Source organism: Cryptomeria japonica, chromosome 9, assembly GCF_030272615.1.
Source record: "Cryptomeria japonica chromosome 9, Sugi_1.0, whole genome shotgun sequence".
In the NCBI taxonomy this organism is placed as follows: Eukaryota; Viridiplantae; Streptophyta; class Pinopsida; order Cupressales; family Cupressaceae; genus Cryptomeria; species Cryptomeria japonica.
In genome coordinates, this window is record NC_081413.1 from 102,219,129 (window position 1) to 102,237,053 (window position 17,925).

Below are 17,925 nucleotides of genomic sequence, written 5' to 3' on the forward strand. Positions count from 1 at the left end.
CATAGCGTGCCATGCTGATCTGGAAAAGATAAACCTGCCATTGTAACCTGGACCTATTTGTCGGTAACAGCAAATATGCAAATGCTAATATACCAATAAACAAAACTCCAAGACAAAGTGTCCACATGATGTCTTCGACATAACCAAGTGTTTTCCATATCATCCCAAGTGTCGATGATCATTATATCGTGCCAGTGTACCAGATACTGGTGACTGTGCATGAGTCATTTGCTTGTCGGTGAATGTTGTTGATTCTCCAAAGTGCCAGAGTTGATAAGTGTTTAGTAGGTGTTGACATCAATGACAAAACCATACCAAAAAACCAACAAAGAAGACCCAACAACATAAAATAAAAGAAAACCAAATGTAGCAAGTCTTGTAGAAGTATTCATTGTTGCAACAATTTGTCCTTCAATATTAATTTGGATGTGTGCTCACAAATTTGGCAGCATAATGGTATGGTAGCTCCAAAGTTACTCAAGATTGCATGGAAATGGTGTATGAGAGCTCTACTATAGCCTAGATTGTGAATTCAAAGTTGCATAATGGTAGAATGGAGAGTTGTTTTCGTTAAGTGTTAGAATTGTTCAAATGGAGGGATAGGATGCAACCAAAATATCCAAGGCATGGGAATGCTTAGGGTTCTCACACTCATTGTGAGGTTGACAAGTGTCAACACTAGAGTGCTTGAGAGGGCGTGGAAGGTTAAGGATGTGATGGATGGGGTGGAGGAATATTTTCATAAAGGCATTTCATGTCATCACACTCAAGGGGATTTGGGAGAATAGAATAAATGAATTCTTTATTCCTTGGAGGGGACAAAGTACAAAGAGACCCATGTGGGGTCCTTCACAAAAAGTATGTAGCATTTAAGGTTGAGTTGGACATGGGTTGAATTTGGGAACTAATCCTTGGGATTAGGAATGTGCACATGTTTAGGAGGAATGATTATAAAGATAATGAAGTATTAAGGGACAAGTGTGAAATTTAGGAGGATGTGATGGTTGTAGAGATAATGAGTGAGGGAATTAAAAATTTATTTTAATCCAAAGTGGCAGAAAAGGGATTAAATTAAATAAATAATGTTCTATGTTTAATTTGATTGGAGGCTTAAAAATTAAATTAATTCATTTTGGAGAAAAAAGGGGAGAAGGATATTAATCAAATAAATATAAAAATTTGATGAATACTAAGAGGGGGGGTGAATTAGTATGCCAAAAATCTTTGCAATTAAATACTTTGCAAGACTAATAGTAAACTGGTAAAACAGTTTAGCAGACAAACCGATTAACACACATGCAAACCAAATATCTAATCATGCATTCACCCACAAAAGCACAAGCACCATAACACAAGAGATTTTGACATGGAAACCCAAATGGGAAAAACCACGATGAGATGGAACTCACAAGTAACTATCTGCAGAATAGGAACCAGACCGGTTAAGGTCAGACCGGTTGAGGTCTTACAATGTTCTTTACCAGAACAGATCCTGTTAGGAATCTCAATCTCTATTAGGAGATAAGTCCAATTAAAGACTACCTTGCTAGAGGATTTTAGATCCACAGATGTGAACCACCTTGTTAGAGGATTTACAAAAGGCTTTTGGGCCTACTCGGTTAAGGGCTACAGACTTGTCGAAGATGTGAGTAATCAACAAGTGATTGATCTAGCTAATAGCACAGACTGCTTGGTTAGATCCTTGATAGCTCATTCCTAATACATTCCAGCATTACTTCAGTCTTCTACACATTCATATTCTCTCCAACTCCTCAACCACCTTAAACCCTAGCAACAACATAAACTTTCACGACAACCACATCAACAAACTAAAACCCTAGACATGATGTCCTTATAAAGGAATCTGATTTCATATCAGTCCAATAGGATTACAATCCAATTTCATAGGTTCAATGAACCTAGACATACTTGGTAACACAACACAAAAAGCACCGTTAAAGTGTCGGCATCGTCAAAAAATCGGTGGATGGTAACTTATCACAAAATGTCAGTTGGTAACTCATCACAGAGTATTACCAGTTCATACAAAAATGTCGGTTCAAGCAAAATGTTGGTTGCCAGTTTGACAAAATGAAGACTGGGAACTATGTATTCTGTTGCTTTGATCCTTCGTACCACTTGAGATCCTTGAACCGCTTGGGGTTAACATGTCACTTTAGACCGGTAAACACATTCTGCAAAACACCAATAGTCTAACGACTATAATACAACATACCGGTTGCAACATATTCTGGTTGAGCTTAGGCTCATACATATAAAGAAGATCTCAATGCAAGTCTGTGTTCGTCAATGACAATCACATCATAAACATCAAAAATGCCAACAATCTCCCCCTTTGGCATTGATGGAAACACTTAGGAAAATAAAATTTTGACATCTAAGTGTTTTACAACAAAATCATGCCATTAGCAAAATTGCTCCCCCTAAGCATATACACTATCCCTTTGACAATACAATGTATAACAATTTTGCATATAGAGCATAAACATTTGAGATATTCAGAGCATATATCAAAATCTTGATTACCAGATACTTCTCCCCTATACTTCTCCCAAATAGAATTCTTCTCCCCCTTTGCCAACAATGACAAAGTACAGCTGAACAACCTTGTTTTCATTTGATATTAAAATAATAAAAATTTATGACAATAAGGAATAATACTTGTCAAAAATAGATTTAAAGTCCTACAAGAATTGTTTCATCGATAAAGACAAGGACTCAAGTAGAGAGGTGGCTACTTCTTTCTCTGTCTGCATCTGGGAGACTTGTTCTTCCATGGCATCAATTGTGCTCATCTCCTGTGTCACTGTTAAGGCATCCAGGTTTAGATAGCACTTCTGAAGAATTTGCAATCATGGGAGTAGAACTAGTTGTAGCTCCTGCAAATCTCTAGACCGAGTGCTAATCTCTTGCTCCATTTTTGCTGACTGGATGTGAAACCGATGAATGGTTTGCCCATAAGTTGTAAAGGAATCATAAGGCAGCTTGAATGTGCTCATGTAGGACTGCAAGTCTATTTGAAGCTTTTGATTCTGAGCTAGCACATCATCATAGAATAGATGGGGTTGACAGATCTTTCTGAGTAGCAGATTCCCCTCATCCAGAGCATCCCTTATATCCTTTTGTTCTTTTTGTAGTTCAAACCGGAGCTCATTCAACTTCCTTACCAGAGTTGTATTAAGATATTTTTGATACTCTTTCTTGACATTTGCCTCTGCTGCCTCTTCTAGGCTCTGCACCTAATCATCCACTACTGTGCATAGGAGCTTAAGTTTAGCCAGTGATGATTCAGTGTTGGGAAGGTTAGTACCGGGTGTAGCTAGGAATCTGGAAATCATCACAAGCAAATCAAAATACTAATCTATCTCAATCACAAAAGCAGATTGCAATGATCAATCCTAACACACTCAATAAAGACATGAAAATAAAACATTCAAAACTAAAAACTAAGCAAACCAGATGCAGATTCGAATGTCTCCTTCATGCGGCTCCATTGTCCTTCTTTCTCCTTCAAATTGTGGATCTCACCTATAAGTGCATGATCATGATATGAAAGCAAGTAGACAAGATGATTGCTCAAGAATACTCGAAGCGTGATTGATTCGGGAATCGATTTGAAAAGTGATTCGTTCGATAATGTGATTAGGGTTCAGGGACTTTGATTGAAGAAATTCATCCAATTTATAGATAAATTGGAGAAAAGACAAGATTAGCATTAAATTGACATTAGAGGCAATTGATTTCAAAAATAGCACAATTGAGTGGAAAGAAGAAGGTTATGACACCTTCTTTGTCATGAATTATGACATATTGCCAATGCAAAGGTTAGAGGACTAGAAGCTTATGACATCTTGCTATGCCAAAAGTATGATGTATGAGAAATTCATGCTTCCACCGAAGCACAAAAATAGGGAGAACTAGAGAGAAATTAATTAGGTGGAAATTAAATTTGACAAATTAGAAAATAGGTGGAAATTAGGAATTTAGGAAAATTAGGAAAATTAGGTAATTTAGTGAATTAATTAATAATTTCTCATTTATTAATTAATTCACAAAGAGGGAATTTAGAAATTAGGTAAATCAATTAATAATTTGTCATTTATTAATTAATTTACAAAAATAGGAGGAATTAATTAGCCAATTAAATAAATATTTAATTGTGACAAGAAGACTTAGGATAAATAAATAAATTATTTAACCTAGAGGGAAAATGCCAAACAAGATTAAATAAATAAATCATAAAACCTTGGAAGATGAATTAGAAATGCAAGGACGACAATTAGGTCTTGATGTAAGATTGATTTGATGTTGATTCGATCATGATTTTGAATTGACAAAGGACCAATGCTGACAAACAATTTTGATTGATAAATGCACCAATTTACGAGGAATAATGACAAATTGATCCAAATTAACACGATTGAGAAGGACGACGATGATAACAATCGATGACAAATCGATCGCAAAATGACAAGATTGAAAATGATAACGATTGATGACAAATCGATCACAAAACGACAAGATTGACAACAGGACAAAACCCTAATTAGGATTGACGATGTCCAAAATGATGACAAATTAGCACGCACATTGATGCGACAGGATAAGATTGACCAAAATCATGACTGAAGATTGTTGTCGACAAGACCAATTTTGAAAGCGAGACAACTGAAGAATGCAGAAGAAGGACTCGATGCTCGCAAATGATAAAGACCAAATGCGTGACATAGGAGAAATGTTAATGCGATGCAAAAACCCTAAAATAAGGCAATGCACAAATGTTAAAGTATGATTCCACAAGCATTGACCATTTTTAGGTGTTTACACCAGGAATCAAACCGGTATGAGTGTCCACAGCCACTTGAATTACATCCTGCTCCTTCTTCCTTTGTATGTTTTCAAGTCATTCTTGGGAAACTTTGATGCTCTGCATCAACTCCATTTCACTTGCAGATTGGAGGTTGATAGGACTGGTGAGGTTAGTCGGTTTGGCTTGACCACCGGTTGCCTTCGGAGTCTCCATCTAGGTTCTCTTTGCCGCTTCTCTTTCCTTATCCTCTTATGATTTTTTCTTCTCCACTTCTCTCCTCTTCTCCTCTGCTTTGTCTTCCTCGGCCTTTTTCCTCTCAACTTCTATCCTTTTCTTCTCTACTTTGTCTTCCTCTGCCTTCTTCCTTTCTACTTCCTTCCACTTCTCCTCTTCTTTCTCTTCCTCTTCCTTCTTCTTTTTCTCTACTTCTCTCCTCTTCTCTTCCTCCTTATCTTCCTCTTCCTTCTTCTTCTCTTGTTCCTTATCTTCCTCTTCTTTCTTTTTCCTTTCATCTTCTTGCTTCTTTTTCTCTTCATCTTCTTTTCTTTTCTCCTCTTCCTCTTTTCTCTTTTCCTCGTCTTTCTGCTTCTCCTCAACTTCATCCTTTTTCCTCTTCTCTGCCTGTTCCTTTTCCACTTCCTATCTATCCTCGGCCTGCTTATCAACCTGTTTAGCCTATTGCTCCTATCCTGTTGCCTCAGATGGTGTTTCCTGAGTAACATCCTTTACGTCCATAGCATCAACATCAATGGTGTCGATCAGCTCAACAACCGGGTTTCCTTCGTCATCAAATGCTTCATCCAGTTTTGTTATTATCGGTTCTTGTTCAGCCTTTCAGTTGGCTTCAGCCACTCGATGCATTTTCAGAGCTTCTAGAGCAAGGGTGTGTGTATTCTTGAGTACTTCTTTACCCTTCCCTTCAAGTATCAGGAGTCTTCTTCTTCTCATGAAGAAGAGGCATTTGTATTTGTTCATCACTTTGAACAGTTCCGAATTTGATACATTAGGAAAATGTTCAGCAAAAACTTTTTCTCTCATTTCCTTTTCCTTCTCTATGGCAATGCGTCATTTATTGTCTAAGGATTTATACAAAGAATCCGGTGTCTCAGATCTAATTTTTTAAGGCGACCAGTCATTAACACATAAATATTGAATTATTTCTTTTTCCACTGCTTCCTTTTCATCATCATTAAAGTCATCAAAACAATCAATTAAATCATTCAATACTTTTCTCCTAATATTTTTTATAGTTCTTTGACAATGTGTCAAAGGTTTGTAGGAGGAGATGTCAATATTTACCATTGTCGATGATGTCGGTTCATTCTTTTTCTTTTTCTTTGCTTGATGTGTCTTCTTTGGTTTTTCCTTAGACACAGTTTCTTCTTAGTCTAGAGAGGTATTCCTTGTCTTCCTCTTTCTCTCGAACACTTTAGCAGGTGCCGCTTCAGGTTTTTTTTTAGCCGGTGACCGCTTGGTCACTGCAAGATTGGTTGTAGTAGTTGGTGTCGATGTTGAAGGCACTATTTTTGCCTTCTTCACTGAAGGTTCTTTTCCTTTCTTTGTTGAGGGTTCCTCAACCGGTGTTAGCCTTTCTAGGTAGGTGTCGGTTCTTTTTTCCTTTGGATCAAGTGGTGAGGCAATAAGGGTAGAGGCATATCCTTCCAGCATATCATTCATTACCTCATAGCCCATAGGCTCCACTTCCTCCTATCTGGGTTCAACAGCCTCCATTATGCATTGATCCACTTTAATGGTGAAACAGATATCATCTTCATATTTCTTGACAATATCACCTGATATTCTCACCCTCTGACTCATTTTACATTTGAACTCATCAAAGTACTCGTTCAGAACTTTAGGGTAACCAGTTCCAACTACTTGAATGCTTTCCTTGATTTGCTTGGTTACCAGTTGGTCAGCAGACCATTGGACATCACCTAATCCTGGAAAGTAGCCTTGGAAGTAAAAGAATAGCCCAACCAGTAGTTGTCCAAACTTGAGCCTTAAAGCATTATCCTATTTCATAGATTTCAGATTCAATAGGAGTTGCCTTTGCATACCAGTGCATAGGTCAAATGATGCATCCTCCTTGATCATCCGGTAAGCGGCATTTACCACTGCAGTAGATACAGAGTTAATTCTGTTGGCTGAGAATGTCTAGTACCCAATCACCATACATGCATACTTCACCAGATCGTCCTTTATAGAATTGACAGTCATACCTTGTGAGTCTCTCATTGAACCGGTGAGCTTGGACATTTCAGTTTTGCTTACCGTCCTAAGGGTTGGCACATCCCCTGTATTGCAGAAACTGGTGATGGCATGAATTTCTTGAGGTGTTATATCATGCGTTCTTTCCAGGTACATCTTGTCACCATGAACTCTGCTCAAAATGATCCTAATGTGATCATCTATGAAATCTTCCAAGAAATAAACAGCATTGTGGAGCTTCTTCTTCTCCAAGATACTATACTCCAGCTTGATCTTTTTATCTTGTCCACAGAAAAAACCTAGCTAGGAGTGGATATCTAGAGACCCTAGGTCTTCAATCTTGCAATCTATGTAATCAGAAATCCCTTCTTCTACTATAACACCAGCTGGAACTTGTGATAGGGCATTATACTTAGACTTGCGTTGAATAAAACTTGCAGACTCGACAGATGCACTAGAACTGGTATGAGATGCGGAAGCCATGATAGGAACCTAAAAAAAAACTCAAAAAAATACCTTTTGAAACACTTGAATTTAGGGCTTTCAGATTCTCCTTCACTTCACACTCCGTCGGTTGCAGAATCACTGCTTTGCCTTCACTTGGCCATTTGCAATTTCAATTTGAATCTCCTTCATGGTTTCTCAATTTCTCAAAATCTCAACACAAATCGCTTTGTCATCGCTCTGCACTCGAAAACCTCCTTCGCTTTGAAAACTGATAGTGAGAAATGATTTGAAAAATCCTTTTAAACATATTCCTCACCTACCACAATTAATGCTCCATCATTAGGGCGTAAACCCTAATTTGCCTTTTACCATTTTCGGTCTTCTGCTTATTGACAGGTATCGCATACTGGTTAAGGTCTTTTACCGGTGTAGACTGGGGGTTCAAAACATTTCGCCGTTTGCTCCCCCTAAACTTTTCTGAAGCTTAGTTTGTCGGTTTTGTGATTTCCACACTAGGTGTAGAAACCGGTTCCTCTTGTAACACCATTGGTTTCTTCTTCCAAGTTTTGTTCATGTCCACTTGAACAGTGTCAACATCAATGTTTACTTCTGGATTGACCGGTATATCATCAAATATGTTCTTTCTTGATCTACAGAATCTGGCAATGTGACCTGGTTTGTTGCAGTGATAGCAGACCAATCCAGCTGCTCTCCAAGGTCCATTATTCATGTTGCCATTCTTCCTTCTGCATGTTGCAGTAGTGTGACCATCACCATGACAAACCATAAAGTTTTCTCTCCATCCGATTGCCACTTGATAGCCACCGCTTCTTGACTGATGATTGAAAGCATTAAACCAATTGTGATTCTGGTTCACAAAAGGTTCAGGACCAACTCCTTGGGTCCTCTGAGGATATCTACCAATTTTGTTCATAACTGATCTGCATTCAGATGCTCTATGCCCATACTTGTTGCATACATAACAGTTACCATTGAATCTATAGGATCTAGGCTTATCATTTAGGAAATAAGGAAAATTGTTGTAAGCCTTACTCCTACACTCATTTGCAGTATGTCCTTCTTTAAGATAGTTGAAGCAAACAAGTTTAAACTTTTTCTTACCTTTATCCTTTGATGTTGGTTTTTTCTTTGATGTTCCAGCATTTGTACTAGAGGTCTCACCTTTCTCATGACCAGAATAACCAAGTCCATTGGTATTCTTGACCGGTTTGGCAGATTCCAGCTTTTGCTCTAGCTTGATAGTACTCTTGTTGAACTTAGCGAGTATTTCCTTTGACTCAGAGAGTTCTTTGGAAATAGAAGCATTTGTTTCCATCAGGTTTTCATTCTTAGAGATGGCAATGTTCAGTTCTTGCATGTCTTCCTTTTCCACTTTTCTTGCATGGAGTTGAGCAATTAGGGCACTGATCTATTGTTTCAGCTTGGAGATCTCATGATCTCTATCCTTCACCAGATCTTTAGCTTTCCTCTGGTTCTCAAGCTCTTGACACATCCGGATAGTCAGTCCTTCCAACTCCTTTCTCAGGTTGGAGTTTGATTCATTCAAATTTTCTACTTCTTGAATCAGGCTTCCATGTTCACTTCATCAGAGGAACTATTTTCAGATAGCTCCATCAGCTTTTCTACATGTTCTCTCCTTTTTGCTTGAGATGCCTTGTATTTTACCATAAGATCATCATAGGCTTGCTCAGACTGAGTGAGCCGATGAGTAAGTTCCCTCAATGTGTATTCCTCCATATCTCTTTCCAAGTGGTTAAACTTATAGAAAGGTTGGCTCGGATACCAATTGATGAATACTAAGAGGGAGGGGTGAATTAGTATGCCAAAAATCTTTGCACTTAAAAACTTTGCAAGACTAATAGTAAATCAGTAAAACAGTTTAGCAGACAACCCGGTTAACACACATGCAAACCAAATAGCTAATAATGCATTCACCCACAAAAGCACAAGCACCATAATACAAGAGATTTTGACGTGGAAACCCAAATGGGAAAAATCACGGTGAGATGGAACTCACAAGTAACTATCTGCAGAATAGGAACTAGACGGGTTAAGGTCACACCGGTTAAGGTCTTACAATGTTCTTTACCAGAACATATCCTATTAGGAATCTCAATCTCTGTTAGGAGATAAGTCTGATTAAAGACTACCTTGCTAGAGGATTTTAGATCCACGGATGTGAACCACCTTGTTAGAGGATTTACAAAAGGCTTTTGGGCCTACCCGGTTAAGGGCCACAGACTTGTCGAAGATGTGAGTAATCAACAAGTGATTGATCTAGCTAATAGCACAGACTGCTTGGTTAGATCCTTGATAGCTCGTTCCTAATGCATTCTAGCATTACTTCAGTCTTCTACACATTCATATTCTCTCCAACTCCTCAACCACCTTAAACCCTAGCAACAACATAAACTTTCGCTACAACCACATCAACAAACTAAAACCCTAGACATGATGTCCTTATAAAGGAATCTGATTTCATGTCGGTCCAATAGGATTACAATCCAATTTCCTAGGTTCAATGAACCTAGACATACTTGGTAACACGACACAAAAAGCACCGTTAAAGTGTCGGCACCATCAAAAAATCGGTGGATGGTAACTCATCACAAAATGTTGGTTGGTAACTCATCATAGAGTATTACCGGTTCATATAAAAATGTCAGTTCAAGCAAAATGTCGGTTGCCGATTTGACAAAATGAAGACTGGGAAGTATGTGTTCTGTTGCTTTGATCCTTCGTACCGCTTGAGATCCTCGAACCACTTGGGGTTAACATGCTGCTTCAGACTGGCAAGCACATTATGCAAAACACCAATAGTCTAACGACTATAATACAACATACCGGTTGCAACATATTATGGTTGAGCTTAGGCTCATACATATAAAGAAGATCTCAATGCAAGTGTGTGTCCATCAATGACAATCACATCATAAACATCAAAAATGCCAACAAAAGTATTTAATCAAATGGGATCAAGAGGTTAGACAAATTAATTAAATTAATTTAGCTAGGGTTATAGAAGAAATAGACTTTAATTAAATAAATGAATTATTTTATTAGTGGCTATGCTTTAGAAGAAAGGGGATAATAGAAATTAACTTGAACAAATTATGATGATCCAATTTAGGTGTCTACAGTTTTATGCAAGCGTAATTTAGGATTTTATTTATGCAAGCGCAATATAGATTCTTTTTAATAAAATCATACTTAGGTTTCAATTTTTTGCAAGCATAATCTACATTTTTTTTAATGAAAGCATACTGAGGTTTCAATTTCAACAACCTTAAAGTAGATTCTATTTCTGCAAATAGATTAGATTTCCCCTTTAATGCAAGTGTGTATTAGATTAATGAACTCCATCATCTAGAGGACCAATTTAGGTTAAAATAGAGGTTATCCATTGTAGTCATTAGTTTAGTAGATCTACATAGGTTAGAGTTGAAATTCCTAACTAATTCAGAAAAGATACAATAGTTTAGAGTTGCAACCAAACAACTTTAGATAGCTCTAGATTGAATATATCACAAAAATCACACTATCGAAATACCCCCCAACAAATCTGTTTTACTGCAAACAACTATAGACACCCACTATTAGGCTTTGAATGAATGAAATGATAAGGGTATTGTGACATGTGACGACCCCTCTCATCATTTTTTGCATTGTTGTTAAGGAATGATCTGGCAAAATCAAAGAATTATGCCTTAGTTGATAAGAAAAACACCCTAAACATCCTTGAAAGTTGGTGAGAAGCACAACGAGACCCTTTTGGTATATTTGTCATGATTATTAAAGAAAAATCCAAAGAATCATTGCCTTTGAATTATAATCCATCATCTTTTGAAAGAGCTTCTAAGCAATTAGAAGAGATGGATGACCAAGCAAAACAACAACATCAAGAGGAAGTTCCTACCAATAGAATTTTTTCATATCAAATTTCCTTCAACAAGGAAAGAAATGAACCCCCTATGAAAAACATTTCTCCTTATGTTTAACCACTTTCTATGGGAAAACTTCTAAATATCTTGATCAATTTTGATTCAGTTCAAGGTGTTATGTTAGACCTATACGACACTATAGATAACGAGAAATCAAAATTATTTTCATCCACATTAAAATAATTAGCTTTGTGTTGGTTTACGAGATTATATGTTGTCTCTATCTCCACTCAGTATTCACTCTCTTCTTAATAGACTTAATATTGAATCTATTAAGTTCACATTCTCCCTTAAAAGTATTTTTTGCAAAATAGGTCTTTTGCCTAGTTTAGATAAACCTCTTTTTTAAGATCCTCCATTGAGTAGTCAAAATTCTTCTCTATTTCTATAATTTGGCATACAAACTCCTCAAGGCTTAGAATTCCATTGTAGTAGGGACCAGCGAACTTTGATTTATTGCCCATCTTTGAAATAGTCTTTTAGGTTCATCCATCAAGTCTTATACTTCTTGGCCTTTAGCTTCTTCATGATCACTTACATTCTTAACATATATTGTTCTTTATGTTGTTTGTATCATGTCAAATATAAGATCTTAGCCTTCATCTATGCACCATTAAATATTCTAGAAATTTCTCAAAACAAAACCCAACAAGAAACCTTACTCAAATACCACTTGGTGTAGTTCAGATGAAGGTTCCTAGTTAAACACAACCCATGTTGATAACCTAATATTAAACAACAATCACACACTCCAAATGGAACGATAATCAAATTCACTTGCATTAAATTGAAATCAACCTTCAATAGCTAACAATTAAGTTGAATGAACTATCTATTGCAAAACATAAAATTTTCTGACTCTATTCTATTATTCTATATGGAAAAGCTATTTGATTAACATTTCTACTAATTAGTATTTTCTCATGTTCCTTTTTTTTCTTGATGTCTCTCTTTGTGCTTTAAATGATTTAATGTTTTTTTCTCGGTCTTCATCATGATTTCATTTCCCCTACATGATATTCCTTGTTGTGTATGATTTAGGGCATTTTCCCTTTCAAATACAACTTAACCCACTTGTTTTATGTTTGTTTTTGTATTTCTAATCTGTAGAGGTTTTGGATCGTTTAATTTGCCCTCAACACCACATGATCATTTGAAAGAATAAAATCACCATCACAAATGATTTAGATACCAAAAATAATGACTCTTAAGTTCTTGTTGGGTCATTGTCATGTTGTTTGAAACTTCCACTTACTCTACTAGATCTAGTTTAAAAATTTAAATGAAGCTTTAGTTTTCACAAAATGTTGTCAAGAGAATAACCCAACTAATAATATTGTGTGATTTATTTTGACAACGAGACATTTGAAATAATATTTAAAGATCAACATCATAAAAAATCACCTCTACCAATAATAAATTATTCACACCTTGTTGTTGAATTCATCCCACTAGTTCAAGTTATAGAGTTGCTTAAGTGAATTCATGATGTTGAAGTTACACATACTTGCTTCTAAATATGTTTTAGGTTGTTGTCGAAGTGTTACCAATCATTGCTAAAATGAATCATTAGATTCTACTACTATTCAAGTCAACTAGAACATATTTTAACTCTATGATTTGCCCAAATATATCATTTCACCTAAAAACACACACCAAAAAAAATTTATCCTTAGCCTTATTTTTTATATTATTTTTGTGGGGTCGAAGGGTGCTTTAGAATTGTTTATGAACTTGAATGCTCTTTCTTCAAAGTGTAAATTTTGCACAAAGTGTAAGTTAAGATGAAAGTGTTGTAAGTTGATAAGTAATGGTGGTAGTTCACAAAAAACTTAGTGTTCAAAGAGATGATTTAGAAATTGGGGTTGAAAACTATCACATGCCTCATGCCATACAAAATCTCTTTGTTATAAAATGGCCATCATCTCATGATGAAAGAATAATGTCAAGTTGTAGTTTACATTTGAGGATATGTAGATGAAGTTTGTTGCAATGCAATTTTGATGGTTGCATATTGCGTGTTGTTGGATAGAACTTCATAATATGATAGATGTGTGATCCATAATGAATGAAAAAGACCTTCACTAGATCAGAGAATAATATCAAGTTACATTCCACATTAGAGGATACATATATGAAGTGAAATTTTTAGTGATTCTAATGGATGCATGTTGTGTTGTTGGCCAGACCTTGGTAGCACAATAAATGTATGATACATAATGACAGAAGAAGACCTTCAACATTATTAGCAATGGAGAAAAAATTGTTATGATTTATGTAGGATGAAGAAGTATGCATAATTGGCAAAGTAATGTTATTATCAACACAAGAAGTTCTCAAGAAGGGACTTGCGAGATTGTTATGTGAGAGTAGTAAGAATTGAGTAGAAGGAAGAACATAAATTTGAGCAACGCATCTTTGAAAAGCTTGAATTTGGCATGCGCCTCCAAGATTTTTCTATGTAATGGAGGAAGGCCAAGAGAATTGCTACTAGTGTGAATTGCTATTTCTCAATTATATTGTATTAAACATGTTGAGAAACAAGGTGAAGAAATCTTGAAATATTAACTTTAATACGCAATTACAAATCTAAAAATATTACCAAATCTGAAATGAACCATGTGATTGCACCATTCAATATACATATAAAAACAACCATACCAAAAGAGACACCAGATTTACATGGAGAAACCCTTTCGAAAAAAAGATCCACCAGAGAACAAGGGAAAGTATATTATTATTCTTCAAAAGAGAACACCATAATAATGCACTTCTCTAAATGATCCCGAAACTACTTGAAAACCTCAAAGGAACTATGATATAAACACTATGCCTTGGCTCCAATTTATAGAAAAATGGATAGGAAAAACCATTGTTGTTTGCACAAAACAGGGAACCAAAACCCCTTGAAAAAAACCATTCCTTGAATAGAAAGACATATTAAAATAATAAATACCTTAGTGACTCCTCATGGGCACCAAACCCAAAGCCACTTAGTCTTTACAGATTTTAATTGTTTCATAGCTTGCAGTGACTATTTAGATCCCCAAATAGACACCTTTTCTCCTCCCAAACTTGGTCTCCTTATGCATGACCCTTTTTTGCCTCAATATGGACATGGGAAGGAGTCTATTTTGTCAATTTTTATTTATATTTATCCCATCTTCATGTTCACCTCTTGAAAATGCAATTACAAATAGCCACTACGTACAAATATTTAATATTTTTCTTACATATCCTATGGAACACTTTCCAAGGAACATGGAGACTTATGAATGGCTTGGGATTGCAAGTTTAATGTCACCTTATCCTAACTTTCTCCCACTTGACATTATACATTGAAATTACATCCAAGAGATGCATAAAAAAAATCAAGTACAATAATCAAGGCCCATGGCCTTCCTACACCAAGAGAACTTTTTTGGTAATCACTAGCTTCTTGAGAGAATTTGCAACATTTCCTAGTGTCAACTTTTTCTATCAAGACCTTTCCATAATTAAACATCTCTCACACAAAGTGATACAGAACATCAACATGATTAGTATGAGCATGATACATGAGATTCTTGGCCAAACATATAGTACTCTAATTATCACATCCAGCCATCACAGTCCTGCAATCAAAACCAATGCCAATACCAATTCTTTGTAACCATACCACCTTCAACTATTCTTTACTTTTCTTTAGTGGTGTACAAATCAGCTATGGGTTTCCTCTTACTCATCTAACACATTTCTCCTCAAAACAAAATCAACACATAGCCACTAGCCAGTAGTGGACCTTCGACTGTCCAAGTCTCTTGCCCAATCAACATCAACAAATTCACGTATGTCCAATAACTTAACCACATCATCAGTACCATGATAAACCAAATAGTTATTAGAAGGACCTTTCAAATATCTAAACACATTCTTAACAAAAGTCCAATGCTTTTTACTAGGATTAGACATAAGCCTGCTCAAAACTCCCATTGCTTCGGCTATGCCTGGTCTAATGCAAACCATTGCATACATCAAACTCCCAACTGCACTAGCATAAGGAACCTTAGACACATACACATAATCATCATCAAAACTCAAACATGTCTAAATTCAACTTAGTACCAATTGTAAATGGAATACTAATTGGCTTACAATCATTCATATTAAATCTCTACAAAATAGTATCAACATACTTACTCTAGCTTAACCAAAGATTTCTCTGAGCCCTATCTCTGTTGATCTCCATCCCAAGAATATATATTGCAACACCCAAGTACATACCAAATGTGCCATAAATTTGATCCTTGATTTTTGCAATCATCACCTTGTTCTTACCAATAAATAGCATGTCATTAACATAGAAAATAATGATTAGTATCATATCATCAATCCCCTTAATATAAACACAATGATCTTCATCACTCCTCATATAGTCCAACCTCAATACAAAAGTATCAAACTTCTGATACCACAGCATGGATGATTGTTTGAAACCATACAAATATCTCTTTTGTTGGCATTTTTGTTGTTTATGTTGTGATTGTCATTGATGGACACACACTTGTATTGAGATCCCCTTTATACATATGAGCTCATGCTCAACCAGTATTTGTTCCAACCGGTATGTGGTATACTAGTCTTTAGACTAGTGGTGATTTTGCAGAATGTGTTTACCGGTCTGAAGCGGCATGTTGACCCCAAGCGGTTTGTAGATCTCAAGTGGTACGAGGGAGCAAAGCGGCACAACACGTTCTTACCAGTCTTCATTTTTGTCAAACCGGCAACCGGTATTTTTGTATGAACCGGTAATACTCTGTGATGAGTTACCAACCGGCATTTTGTGATGAGTTACCAATCCACCGATTGTTTGACGGTGCCGACACATTGACAATGCTTTTTGTGTCATGTTACTGAGTATGTCTAGATTCATTGAACGTAGGAAATTTTAATGTAATCCTATTGGACCGACATGAAATCAGATTCCTTTAAAAGGACATCATGTCTAGGGTTTTAAGTTGTTGCTGAAAGGGTTAATATTGAGCTAGGCTTTAAGGTGGGAGTCGAGAACGATCTTATCTAGGAAGATCAAGTTGTAACTGTGTGAGGGAGAGAGAGAGAAGACTGAAGTAATGCTGGAATGCATTAGCTATGAGCAATACTAGATCTAACCAAGCAGTTTGTGCTATTAGATAGATCAAACACTTGTTGATTACTCACATCTTTGACAAGTCTGTAGCCCTTAACCGGGTAGGCCTCAAAGCCTTTGTAAAATCCTCTAACAAGGTGGTTCACACATGTGAATCTAAAATCCTCTAACAAGGTAGTCTTTAATCGGACTTATCTCCTAACAAAGATTGAGATTCCTAACAGGATCTGTTCTAGTGAAGAACATTGTAAGACCTTAACCGGTCTGGTTTCTATTCTACATATAGTGACTTGTGAGTTCCATCTCACCGTGGTTTTTCCCAGTTGGGTTTCCACGTCAAATATCTTGTGTTATGGTTGTATTGCTTTTGTGGGTGAATGCTTTATTTTCATTTTGGTTTGCATGTGTGGCAACCGGTCTGACTGTTAGACTGCTTTACCAGTTTATCTTTAGACTGTGTAAGTGTTTTAGTGCAGTAATTTTTGGCATACTAATTCACCCCCCCCTCTTAGTATTCATCAATTGGTATCAGAGCCTACCTTTCTATAAGTTTAACCACTTGGAAAGAGATATGGGGGAATACACCTTGAGGGAACTTACTCAATATCTCACTAAGTCTGAGCAAGCCTATGATGATCTTATGGTCAAATACAAGGTATCTCAAGAAGAGAACATGTAGAGAGGCTGAGGGAACTATCTGAAAGTAGTTCTGAAGATGAAGCTAACATGGAAGCCATGATTGTTGAAGTGAATAAGTTGAATGATTCAAACTCCAATTTGAGAAAGGAGTTGGAAGGACTGACTATTCGGTTTAGTCAAGAGCTTGAGAACTGGAGAAAAGCTGAAGATCTGGTAAAGGACAGAGATCATGAGATCTCCAAGTTGAAACATGAGATTAGTGCACTGACTGCTCGCCTTCATGAGAGCATAATGGAAAAAGAAGACATGCAAGGAGAACTGAACATTGCCATCTCTGAAAATGCAAGTCTAATGGAGACAAACACTGTTATTTCCAAAGAACTCTTTGAGTCGAAGGAAATACTGGCTAAGTTTGGCAAAAGTACTGTCAAGCTAGAGCAAAAGCTTGAGTCATCTAGACCGGCAAAGAATACCAATGGTCTTGGTTTTTCTGGACATGAGGAAGGAGAATCCTTAGGAAAAAATGTTGAAGCATCAAAGAAGCAACCAGCACTCAAAGGAAAAGGTAAGCAAAAATTCAAACCTGTTTGCTTTAACTGTCTTAAAGAAGGACACACTGCCAATGTATGTAGGAGCAAAGCCTACAATAATTTTCCTTATTTTATCAACAATGTACCTAGATCCAATAAATTCAATGGTCATTGTTA